Here is a 13,918-nt window from a genome sequence, read left to right as displayed (position 1 = left end):
CTTAAGCTATTCACCATTTATATTGGTGCCACAATGAGACTAGCTTCTAGCATCCAAAATTGAAGTATTTTATTTTTCAAAATGGACAAACCTTTTCGATTCGGGTAGTACTTCATGGGACTTCTTGAAAATCTTAGGCTGAAATTTTTGGTAGTAAGAAGACACACCTTGATGAGTAAACCCTGTCTCAGACGTTGTACTGACCTATATATTCAAGAGACACATGCATAGTTGATGAAAAAGAAGCTATGCATTTCACATAAGCTAAAAATGTGACATCTAGAATACAGATAATGAAGTATATCAGATAGGAAAATGATAGTAAAAGAGGAAACAATGTGTAAGTGTACAGAGTTATTCTAATGTTTTGCACTACTTTTGGAAAGTCTGTATAAATGATCTCAGCATCATAATTGTGAAACTGAATTACTCTATGCCTGGGAATAAGTGGACTCAGAACTACACCAAGTTTGCCTTGTGGACCATCACTAATTAGGTTTTCTGATCCTTCTGATAGTGGGAGGAAAGCAATTTCTTCTAAATGATATCTAGTGTTTATAAAGAACTCACATATAATTTTTAGTTATTCAGTGATTTTTTTTCCCCAAGCATCATGAATATCAGAAAATTAAAATGAAATCACTGTTTCTTTGTAGTAGTCTAAACTTTGCTTGTGGTTTTGTGTTCAGGTACTGGATGTTTGCATTAAAATGTGACATTTACACTGGCTTTTGTGAGTGTTGCTTTAATTAGTTCTGTTTCCATGGGATCTTAAGTACTGTGAGATACGGTTAAATGGGCAAGGGCAATATTCATAAAAGTGAGGTCACTTCTGTAAATATTTGAACAGCTTTTCAATATAGAAACTGATGCTGTCAAATGGCTTATACTGAAGATGTTTTCCCTCAAGCCCTTCCAAGAAATAAGGTGTACCCGTCTTCCATTCACCTTCTTTAGATGGTAATTCACTGGGGCAGTGGGAGAAAGCTACAGAGAACTATACAGATCTTTTCATCTTTGTTCTCCCATGTGCCAGAAGAAAAAGCGAGTCTGTGGTCTTGCACCAAAACAAACACCTGCCTGACAAGTGTATTTAGAGTAAGGGCAAATGGTCCTGGATACCTGATGAGATATGAGGACAGGAGGAATGCACAGACTGCTACTTCCTAGTCATGTTAAAAGAAGCTGTAAAATATTAAGTGGCAGAGAGGAAAATAAAAGGCTTGTTAGATGCAGCCCCCTTCACCTCACAGTGACATTCGCAGTCATTGGCAAGGGAACTGCAGTGATTGCAGTCAGCAAACAGGCAGGGGGATTGATGACTCTTTGCAAACTCCAGCACAGCAGTCCTTGGGGGGAATATGAGTTGTACACAGGCAATATATACCAAAGGCCACACATGCACAGACATACCAAATGTCATTGGAAGGAACAAAAATGCAAGCTGAACTCGTCACCAGCTGATCCTAGATAAACTAAACTGTCTTAATAGAGGCAGCCCAAAAACAATGATGTTTCAGTGGATTTTTGTTTATCGACACCATCTGATGCCCTGTGGTGTTGCTACGGTAACTGGGGAAAATACCCAACTACAGGCATTTCATGTTAAATGACTGCAGTTAATGATGAGCCTGTGTTAAAGGTTACATTCTCAGGGGAAAAAAAAAAAAAAAAAAGAAAAAAAGAAAAAAGACCCACAACAAAAAACCTCTTTGGAAAATGCCTGCTGGCACTTTTCCATGGTGATGAGTCTGGTCCAGCCAGACTGCTGCAGACTGTTATGGACATCTTCTAAAAGGTAAAAGAAAAAAGGGGCTTACAATAAAAGCAATAAGAACTCAGGGCTTTCTAAAATGTACAGCAGTTATGACCAAAATTTATTTTAAAGCTTTCATACCACTAAAACTACTCAGAAAAAAAATAATTATTGCTTCTCCATATACAGAACTGAGATTTCTTTTTTCCAGTGACAACTCGAAATACCAAATAGTTTGAAAATTGAAACAGCCAGTTCAGAAAGCTGAAACATGGCATCTGATGAAGCAAGATGCACTGAGTGTCTTCTGCCCTGTTGACCCTTGCAGGCAGAGTCCCAGTCATAGCAATGGGGCATTTGCATCAAAGATAGACACAGAAAAAGCAGTGTCATGGGGAAGCCTGAATCAGAAAAGAAGATGAGGAATATAAATGAACTATAGCTCCCAGGAAACATTATAGTACAAGGATGCCCCATTTGGGTGAAATAATTCTTTTCTTGGATAGTTTAAGGAAGCATTCTGTAAAACACAAACATAAGCTCCAAAAACTCCACCTCAGAAATATTTTTCTCAGGTACAAATAATTTGTTGTTTGTATATCAGTATTTCAAATGAAAACTGGTTTGCAAAATGTAGAAAGCTTTCAGCCATATTTATTCCAGTGTCTTGACTCCTCCTCTGGACTCACTTAAGCAAGTCCACATCCATCTTGTTTTAGGGGCCCCTGAGCTGGATGCAGTACTGCATTTGGGGTCTCACAAGAGCAGAGTAAAAAGGGAGAATCATCTCCTTTAAGCTGCTGGTCACACTCCTTTTGATGCAGCCCAGCATATGGCTGGGTTTCTGGGCTGCAAGCACACGCTGGCAGGTCATCAAGACCACCTTCCCCTCCCCACTATCTCTACAATAATGAACTGTCATTCCCCCTCCCTGCCCTGGCTCTGCAGGTGGTAGCGCGTTCATAAACAACTCAGGTACTTACGCAAAGGCCAAACACAGGAAACAAAAAAGGTGTTTCCACCCTCCCAGGCCGCTCTGTATCTTCATGGGCCAGATGGTAAATGGGCAAATGTCTTTAAATTTCCCCTATGGAGCCACATTTCCAGCAGTAGTTAATACCTGTTAAGGTCTCTAAACAAGAAACTCATTTTTGTTCTGTTTTGTACTCAGGCACCCTATTATTTTATCCCTGTGCACTTAAACATATGGCTCTAAAATACTGACACTCAGCTTTGATCAAATGTTACATTCATTGTCAAAGTTCTCAGACACCTAAGCAACAATTTATCATTTCCTCTGAAACAGGGGCCTTTATAATTTTATTACTGGATTAGCAGTACTAAGCAGTATTAAGAAAGCATCACTTTGTGGAAAGGTTTCCTTCAAATTGTGTGACAAATTTCTTTATGCTTTGCTTTTATTGTGCCAGGGCACAGACATTTGGAAGAGGCATGAGTCTTTGCACATGAGACCTATAATTCCTGATTCAGAAGTATAAGAATTTTCTTTCTAAATCAAAAAAAAAAATACAGGAAAATCTGTCAAAATACCTGTTCTCATTAGTAACACTGAATAAAACCTTTCTGCACTATCAAGCCAAGTTGCTGCTGTGCTTGGAAAAATCACCACCAAGTACATCAGCAGGCCCTTTATGAGCTTGGTTGGTCATTTCGGTAGAAAGCCCTGGATCTGGACCATAAGCAAAGTAATGACTGTATTAGCAGTCAGCTATAAAATACACTCTGAAGAGACCCAGAATTCAATATGAAAGGTTTGGCAGTAACAATATTCAGTAGACTAGTAGTCATTAGTTCCAGATGATCTACTTTTCTGGACATAGAAGAGGTTCATTTCAAACTATTTTAATTGAAGGGGTCTCCTTATAATGAAAATGAAAAGCCTGAGGTGACAGCTATAGAGTTTATGACTTAATTCTTCAGTTTTTATGGTGTCACAGCCATTTCAGCATCACAACTCTGTTAATGCTTCATGTTACATTGAAGACTTATTGTGGAAGACCCTTCTAGGTTGTAAGTGGGTGCCACCTATAGACTCTGCTATGTCTTGTGCTCACAGCAATGCAAATGTCACTTCAACACCCTCAGAAGACAGCCAGAGCTCTGGTGAAGTAACTACTTGCTAAAATTACCAAGTTATTTACACTTTAGAATACAATACTTAGAACAATGCAGTACAGGTTCCACATGTCAGAAGGGCAATTGTGAATTTACTACTGCCTTCAAATAATGTAAGCAGACTGCCTTCAATCCTCTCTAAATTCTTATAATTTTACCATTAAGTTTTCTTTAATTTAGAAGTGTTTATCAGACTCCAAAGAACTAACTTTATGCGCAGCAAATAGACGTCATTTTGCAAATTAATGTAACAGCCTCATGTTTTACCATCTGATTAAAAAATGGTAAATGAGTTAGAATAGTGCCCAATTTATATAGCAGCATAAAAAGTGTCATAAGCTTACTTAAGTTAATCTTTATTAATCAGATACAAACACACATACCTCAATTTTTACCCCTATTTACTTTAAATAAAGTGAAAAAGTACACTTGTCACTGTGCAAATCCTGCCATAGTGGAACCCAAACTCTATAAAATGGCACAACTGATTACAATGCAACTAGCAGAATACACAGGCAAAGGTTATAAATATGGAAGTGCCAAAGTTGGGAAATTTTAGGTTTACCAGGTGATCAGTTCTGGAAAAATGGGAGTTAATTAATAAGTAGGTCTTTTTTTAAACATCTTGCATTGTCCTGTTTCAACCAATATGACATATCTGTGCGCAAGCTCCTCTTCAAAGATGCTAGTTAGTAAGACTACTCTTATTTCTCTTACGCATCTTACTGAATTCTTTAGAAAGCTGGTAGATAAACACAAATCCCAAAGAAGCTCTTTGTTTAATATAACAGAATCCTTTTAAGTTTAAAAAAATAGCAAGCATAACTGAAATAACCATCTGTACTGAAGGATAATGTAAATTTGGACATGAGCTGATTTCATGATTGTCTAAAAAGTTTGTAGGTAGACAACCTATTTCCTCTAAAATCAGTACAAAACTCCGAGCTATATTTGCATCATTTGACAGCTAGGAAATGAACTGTGTTCTTACTTATTGTCTAGAAGTCTCAATGTTATTAACCTCCTTGAAGCTCTAAACATTCAACATCTGTTTCAAATAAATGCATGTGTGACATGTTTTCTTAGTGAAAATATTGGCTCAACTAAGCAAACTGGCTCAAAGAAGCATTTTTAGCGTACACTGTTTCTGCTGCACAGGGAAATGAGATGGAATAGGAGCACTTGCTATACATCTGTAACTTCAGGTATCTATAAAACACTAGTGAATTTTGCTGAATCATTAAGCTGTGATACCATTTCAAAAACTATTAACACCCACAGAAGACCATAATAATGGAAGCGTCACCACACTGGCAGTCAATCAATAATCCGAAGGCTGCAATATCACTTCTGGAGATGTGCAACATTGAAGCAAAACAATGAGAAAGCTGCTCACAACAGAAAAGCTGTAGTAGAAATGTAGATACTCTCTCTTAGGCTTCAATCTGGAGTTGCATTAAGATTTCACTGTGAGCAAATGAGCAAAATTGCCTTGAACACACCCTGGACAGACCAGATTTTAGGCCAAAAAATCGTGACTATAAAGTATGTGAACCTGAAAGAGACTTTCATTAGAAACGCACCACCCTTCTACTAATAACCCTACCTCAAAGGATTTTCTCCAAAGGTCTAAAAAACTCCCCCCTTGAACTGTCTTTTTTTCTTTTCCGTAAGCACTTGCACTTGGTGGCCAGTCATGAAAGTTGCCACTGAGGTAACAGGAACATCCTCCTAATTTCTGCACTACAAAATTTGTGGTAACCTTCCTGGTTCAGTCACAGCTTGGCCCTTTGGCTTCAATGGCTTTTCTCATACTCTGGTGCTGCTCCATCTCAGATGTATACAAAGTTAGATGGTGTTTCCCCAGTCTTTGTTTTGCCAGACTAAGCTGGTGAAGCTCTTGTTGTGTCCCCTCAGGGAATCCTCTACCGCTCCCCATCATCTACAGTCCCTCTTTCATCAACTCTTCTCCAAGATCATTAACCAGAATTCTCCACAGAATACTAGATGCTTTTGCTGCACCTCCCACAAATGTCACCAGTACTTACTGGTCTGCCATAAATACTGTAATGAGCAGATTTTAACACCTGAACTTCATGGTCACACAATGCTAGTGGCCAGAAAATCAACATCCTCTATGCTTGGTAAAGTCCGTGCAACATTCTTTCACTGAATGCTCTGTGAGGCTATCATATCTCTTTTATGAAGACATCCTGATCAGCGTAAATGACTGTGACAAAGAACCCACCCCCCAACATCACAACCAAGTTCCACAAGTGACAAGTTTCCCTTAGCACATGAGAACATGTACTTCTTGCCCTAGATTTTGTTCTGGCTGCCTATAAAGACTTTCCAAAGAAGTGACTCAGAAACTCAAGGAGGCCAAAAACGTGTCTCAAATACTCTGTCTGGACCAGAACATTGTTTCTTTTCAAAACATTATTTTCTTTCTACATGCTGCAGGAAAAGAGGAGAGTTTTGGTGATATCAGGTGTTTTCTTTTTATTCAAGGTACATTGGTGCCCTCCTCCTCTGAAAATTCCACTGTAAAGAATTATTTTAGTATGTTGATCCCTATTGTGGTTTAAACCCAGCTGGTAACTCGGTACCATGCAGCCCCTCACTTACACCCTTCCCTTCCTGCCTCCCTGTGTGGGACGGGAAGGAGAATCAAAGGAGTGTAAAATCCACAGGTTGAGATAAAAGCAGTTTAATAATCAAAATTTTGTACACTACAATACTAATACCATTAATAATAGTGATAAGGGAAATAACAAGGTGGGAGAATATAAAACTAAAAGGAGAAAAGAAAGATAGAAAAACAGCTGTCACGCACAATATAATTGCTTACCATCCACTGACTGGTACTCAGGCCGACCAGAGCAGCGATCAATCCTTTCCAGGTAACTCCATCTAGTTTATATATTGGGCATAAAGTGCTGTGGTATGGAATACCACTTTGGCTAGTTTGGGTCAGGTGTCCTATCTCTGTTCCCTCCCGGTTTCTTGTACCCCTCCTCACTGGCAGAGCATGAGAGACTGGAAAGTCCTTGATCAGGGTAAGTGCTACTGAGCAACAACTCAAACATGCATCTGTTATCAGTATTGTTCTCAGCCAAACCACAGCACTGCGTGAGCTATTGGAAAGAAAACTAACTCTATCCCACCTGGAACCAGGACAATCACAGAACCCTAGCATTGATTAATACAAGAAAAGGCGGCGTGACTCCTTTTCCCCACTTATCCAATATGGAAAGATCCACAGACACATTTGGAGTCTGAGCAACGACAGCAACAGGACATTAAAGTTTTTCATTTTCCTTTCCCTCTGAAGATTCTGCCAGCCACAAAGTGAGCCTTAAATGAAAGATAAAACCAAGCAATTAATTGAATATGCGGGAACCCACTAAAATCTTGAAAGGCCTTTAAGAATCCAGCTCAAAATGATCCAGCAAGCAATGTAACATCTTCATATATTACAGGGAGTAAGTTAGAACTGAATTATTTAAAATTTAGGTAACCTTCTTTCTCCATCAACAAATGTTATTAAATTTTAATGAGTAAAAATGGTGCAATAAAACTAATGAAGTTTGGTTTACTAGGAAAATGCAATAAAGAACAGTACCTTTTGTTTTAAATTAAATATGTGTTTAGTACAGTTTGTTTTACAATAATAATAATATTAATATTATTGGTTTTCACAGTTTTGGCATAAGCTTCCAGTTTGCAGTTAGGTCTACAAGTAGAATGGCAATATCCTTAGGCAGCTATCACATAAACACTTGCCCACATAAGCAACCTTTCCGAGCAGAATCTCAGTGGAAAGAAAATCAGTGTGAAAAAAGCAAAGCACCTTTTCATAAGTGTTTATGGGCCCAGCATACTGTGTAGTGCCAGCCCTTAGAAATAAAATCTGATCACAAGATAACTGGCATGATATTAAGCTATCTGTGGTGTAGAAACGGACCAGATCTTAAACATCCTGCTCTAAATTATGGCAGCTTTGGAACCACAGTATGTAACACAAACCTATAACTATGGGACTTGACATCAAATGGCACCGTTGTTTTATAGGCTATTGTCCCCTTGGCTATTATTATGTAAAGGAAGCAGAAATGTTATGTTAATTTTCTGGCAACCCTCTTAGGATGGTCCATTTTTCTTAGAAAGGTCACTTAAAATAAAGGCATATCTCAGAAGCATTTGTGTGCAGGCATGTTTATGCCTTCTTTGGACCATACCAAGCTCTTCATTGCTTTTGATATTGGCTATTTCAGGCCATTAGCCAGCTACCTGTGCTGGCCACCTTGTGCAGTCTTTGGCTTGCTTTGGCCAGTCTCAGAGATTAGGCTCGTGTTCAGCCTGACTTCCCCTTAGCTATGGATGTCAATGAATGCTCTGACACCTGCTATAGAACAGCTGACAAGAGCCTTTATTTGGAAGAAAGCTGATAGCAAGGGGGCATTGTATTTCCTGAAAGTGGCAATCCCCTCATACAAGAATGCAGAAGTTTTGCAGGAGTGGATGCTCACTACACAATGTCAGTTTCTTGAGGATTTGCTGAGTCTTGTGGGGGCAGCTTTTCTGGGCAAGAGCAGAGTGCTGCAGAACACTCTTCTAGAGTAGCTGCCAAAGCTCCATCAGAAACTCTGAGCACTGTAGTCCTCATTTGACAAGAGACATTGCAGTAGCCTAATCACAGGGACTGCTGTGTGTCAGTAAACTCACATTCGGTAAGCCCAGGCACCTTATGGAATGAGAATAAGAATATTTAACAATCAGATCTCTCAGCCTGCCTTCATGGGAGAGGTGTTCCGGCCCTCGAATCATCTCCATGGCTCTCTTTTGGACTCGCTCCAACAGGTCCACATACCAGAGCTGAATGCAGTCCTACAGATAGGGTCTCACAAGACATAGGATGATGATCATTACAAGAGATTTAATGATCTGTGTGGCTGTGGGTCTTGCCTGATACCTATCCAGCTCAGGGTGAATATTTGTCTGGCATGTTAGCAGCAAAGAAATGAGGACAAATAAGGTGGGAAGATGGTATTACTGAAGACAGTAAGTACATTAGTGGATGACAGGATACAGAAGAGAAGCATGCACGATGATCAAGTGTAGAGTCTGACATATTTCTGTCTGTATGTTGGGAGAAGTGTTGCAACTTAATATAGCTCTGATGTTCAGGTCACAGTTGCAATCCTGGTTTTGGCCCTTTCTGTCCCTTCCTTTCCCCATCCATTTGCTCTGCTTCTTTGAAATTTGTTGTATAAGCTCTTTGCCTCTTTCAGAAAATCAGCCAGTCTGTGTCTGGTAAAAATGGTAACTACAGCAAACCGACCTGTACTGTTAGTGTTGTTCTGGGATGCTTCTTGTACTTTTATGCAATCATTCAATGGTCTTTAGTTAACAAAACCTGATCATAGCAAAGTTTATTGCTGATAATGAATAAGGGAACACATCACTCACATATACAATTTAAACACTAAGGCTTTTTGGAGACGGAGGAGAAAAGCAGTGGTGTGCACAGCTCTGTGGCTCACAGCTGTTCCAGTTCTGTGGCAGACGAGTTACTCCAAAACCTGTTGTGCATTTTCAACTTTAAGACACTTGTATGCACACTTGATTACTCTGAATGAGAAACAGTCAGTAAGTCCAGCAAAGCATGACAAAAGTGATAAACTGTGGGAAGCTTGATAAGGCTGTTTGTTGTCAGAGTCTCAGAAGGATGGGACTGGGCATGGAAAACTGGGGGTAGAGAAGGAAGACATGAAAACAGACTGCTGGGAAAATGCACTGATGGATAAAAAGATTATAACTAACCTATAGAATTGGCAGCTATTGTGTGTAAAAAAAAAAAAAGGTAACTAGGATCCTGTAATTACACTGAACTATGTATTAGACATATGGAACTGTTATTTTCTCTTTCTGTAGATGTGATATATACAAGCTTAATCTATATGTTTCTGTGAAATTTCCCTTTCTAGATTAGCCACTGTATTTATGTATACATGTTAATATATTACCTCTGTGTGTGTTGATGATCACTTTGTATGTTGATGATCACTTTGTATTACTGTGATCAAAGCTGCCAAGCTCCAGTCAGAGAGACTGGAGGAAAATCTGTAGGGTGCTAGAGAAAGATTAAGGAAGCTGAATTGAGTTTCCATGCAGCTAATTGATATACCAATAACAAGACAGAGAAAATACAGGGGAAATAAAAAGACAAAAGACTATTAATATTTTATGTAAGGTAAAATGTGTGTTTTATCATTAAAAATAAAAATAGCAAGAAATATGCATTTGCCATTAAACTTTTTCATAGAATTCTTAAAATTGCTAGGATGCTGCTGTGGGTTGACAGCTGCTAGCAGCCAAACACCTCACACAGCTGGTCACTTGCTCCCCTGACCAACTGAATGGGCAGAAAACTGAAGGAAGGTGAGAAGATTCATAGTGCGATATCAAGACAGGTTAACAGGGAAGTGAAAGCTGTATGCACAGACAAAGCAAAATAAGGAATTTATTTGGTATTTCCCTTCATCTGGCAAATTTTTAGCTACTTTCTGGAAAGCTGGACGTCGGTATGCTCACCTGTTAATTGGGAAACAATTACCATAACCAGGACTGTCCCTATTCTTTCCCCTTCTTTCCCTGAGCACAACATCATACGGTATGGGGTATTAATTTGGTCAGTTGGGGTCAGTTGTCCTGCTTGTGTCCCCTTCAATTTCTTGCCCATTCCCAGCCTACTCGCTGGATGGGCATAACAAGACAAATAGAAAACTTCTACACTGTGCAAGCGTTGCTCAGCAATAACCAAACCACTGGTGTGTTATCAATACTGCTTTAGTCACAGCATTATGACACAGCACCATATGGACTGCTATGAAGAAAGTTATTTCATTCCCAGCCATAGGGGAAAAATACATTCTTAAATACTGGCAAATCTTGATGAGCAAAGAATGGTTCTCCCACACCACCACACTACATGTCCCCCACTCCTCAGTGTATCATTGCAGTAAATTTTCTCAAAGTAATTGCTGTCAAGGTAAGTTGTGAGGCAGGGTCAACAAGAAAGAAGGCTCTGGCCGGGATTCCCAGTTGTTTTGTCATCAGATGGCTCACAACACCACCTGTGTGCCCTGACCAGATAGAAGGCTTAAGAAGAGCAGATCCCCAGTTTCCACTGGGCACAATTATCTGTTAGCACACAATGCCTACTATTAGTATCTGAATTCAGTCGCACAACCCACCAGTGACTTCCATGCCCAAATAAACCTTTTGCAAGCTGAACCTAACTCAGAGACCTTAATAGAAGCCTAACTTGGAGGCCATGTAAATTATATTCTGTAGGAGTTATTCTCCCCTCAAGTAAAGAGAAACCCTCCTCCCAGCTTCAGAGGAAGTCTGTACTTTATTTGTGTTGTGCTAGATAAAAATAAGTAAGTACTGTGTGGCTGTAGTATCTCCTAGTTTGTGAGATCTCTGTCAAAGACACATCAGCCAGTATTCTCAAAGGGTGTGTGTATGTGGTTGGGTCGGTTGGTTTGCTTTACGCAGTGTTAGCCTTTACAGAGCCTTTACAGTATTTACTTAAAATAGTTCATGACCTGAGTTGACACAATATTTGCCTGCAAGTGAGGTTGGGCTCTGGAGCTTCATTTGCAATAGTGAACATATTACTAGATAATAGTACTTCTAAACTGACGTATATTCTAGCTTCAAAAAGTCCAGCTTCAGATAATTGCCTCTAAAATCTCAAACGTTTGAGCTGGTACTTCTAATTGAAGGAAAACTGGCTCCCAAGTTTGTATAAAATTTGAAAACTGCCTTCAAGTTTGCTATACAATGTTGTTTATTCATACTGAAAAAATCACTTTTTCTTTTGTTTTGTGAGAACACTGTGTGTTTTGGAAAATAGTTAACTCTCAAGATCTAGACAAAGGGAAATGACAGGAAATAAGGGATTTGCATTAGATATTTCCCCTCAGAGTCAAACTGTGATCTGTGCCGTCCTTCTGTTACCTTGATGGCTTTACAGGAATGGCAACTGTAACTTCACAATAGAATTTAGTATATGGCTCTGAACAGTCACTAATTTAAATGTAGCATATATTTGTTCAATGCGTAGTACATCGTCATGTACTTGTCTATGAATACTCACACCCCTAGATGTACACATTATGCTTGTTCTTATATATGTAGTTTCAGAATAGTCTCACTTACTGATAAAGAAAATAAGATAAAGAATTACAAGATAAAGAAAACTTGCCACAAACCCCAAGGACTAATTCAGCTTTCCCTGTAGCAGTGCATGGTTTGAGCACCTTGACCTTAAGATGCAGAGTATAACTCTCAGACAGGGGAAAAAAGGTGATACAGAAGCCTTTTTTGCTCTCAGTGTACATGTCTATCTATGCACTCCGTGAAGGTGTGCGTTGAACATTTTAAGCTTTTAAGCTCTAATTCTCTAAGTATTTTCCTTAAAAATGCTGTCCAAAGAGTAAACAGTTTCATTATGGTTGTTTGACATTTCATATCACATTCATAACTTAAAAGACAGCTGCTTCCTAACACCAACCAGAATACAAGCAAGTTTTGGACAACCCTTGTGCCTAAGCAGTTATTTTCCCAAGTCAGGAAATACAACTTCGTATTGAACAATGACGTTAGCTGGCTTTGTGATCTCAAGGCAGCATGACTCTTGTATGCTTTCATGCAGTTATAAAAATTTGAACTCAACCCACATTCTTTGGAAGATATACTAGGCCTGTCCCTAGCAGGGAATTCTAGACGTAATAGCTAAAATTTGAATTTAAAGTTTAGGGTTAGTTTTCTACAGGATTTTAAGGTATAAAAGAAAGATTGGCTTGGTTGCTTGGAGAAGAAAAGGCTCAGGGGAGACCTTAGAGAAACCCTCCAGTACCTAAAGGGGGCCTAGAAGAAATATCAAGAGGGAATTTTATAAGGGCATGTAGTGACAGGACAAGGGTAACAGCTTTAAACTGACAGAAGATTGATTTAGAATAAGCATAAGGAAAAAATCCTTCACTGTGAGGGTGGTGAGACATTGGCACAGATTGCCCAGAGAAGTTGTGGCTGCCCTATCCTTTTCAGGGTTCAAGGCAAGGCTGGATGGGGCTTTGAGCAACCTGGCCTAGTTGAAGTTGTCTGTGCCTATGGCAGGGTGTTGGAACTAGGCGATCTTTAAGGACCCTTCCAATCCAAACCATTCTGTGATTCTATGATTCTATGACTGGAAAAATTAAGAACAAGGCAAGCCTGTAGCAATACTTCCTCAGGGTACTCCCTTCACTTTCAGGAATTTGCAGCTGAGAGATTTCCTATTCTTTCCCTCTTTCCCTCACCCCATGCCTGCCCAGCCTTTATTTCTCTTATACCATGAGCTCTCTACACCATGTCCCTGGAAAAGTTATTTGCTCTGCAGACCTTTCACAGCTTCCTCATACGGAATGCCCTCCTTGAAATTGGGTCTTCAGGCCCCATCACACCTTTTACAACAGGGTCCTAAGCTGTTTTTCTCTTCCTTTTAGTGTTACTAGATTCTTTTTGTGCCCTCTCAGTTCTTCTTTTCTCTGTCATCCCTTGCCTGTTCTTCTGGATAAGATGATAAGCTTCAGAATTAAGTCTTTCACCTCTCCTTTCACAACACCTAGCAACAAATGCTGCCCAAACTCATCATGGAATAACAGAGGCAGGGACATGGATGGGTCCACTCAAGTGACACCCTCATTTACCAAAGAGAGACATGTGGCACTTCAGACAACAGCTCAAACTGTGTCTTGTGGGTAGAGCAAGCAAACCCTCATGCGATAGCTTTCCTTGAGAGAGCTCCAAACCACGTGTTGAGTCAGGATGTTTGGACCCTTGAACCAGGCAAAACGTAACCTGAAATAAATCCTGTGGGGTATGTGTAATGGGAATGCCAAAACCCTTAGGGTTTACTGCTTCACTTCATGCATCTACTTCTATCATGCCCAAGGCAAATGCAACCAATAG

This window comes from Neopsephotus bourkii, unplaced genomic scaffold (genome assembly GCF_033783945.1).
Source record: "Neopsephotus bourkii isolate Nb327-2 ecotype Australia unplaced genomic scaffold, CSIRO-AGI_Nbou_v1 NB_1490, whole genome shotgun sequence".
NCBI lineage: Eukaryota > Metazoa > Chordata > Aves > Psittaciformes > Psittacidae > Neopsephotus > Neopsephotus bourkii.
Note: the sequence above shows the minus strand (reverse complement) of the source record.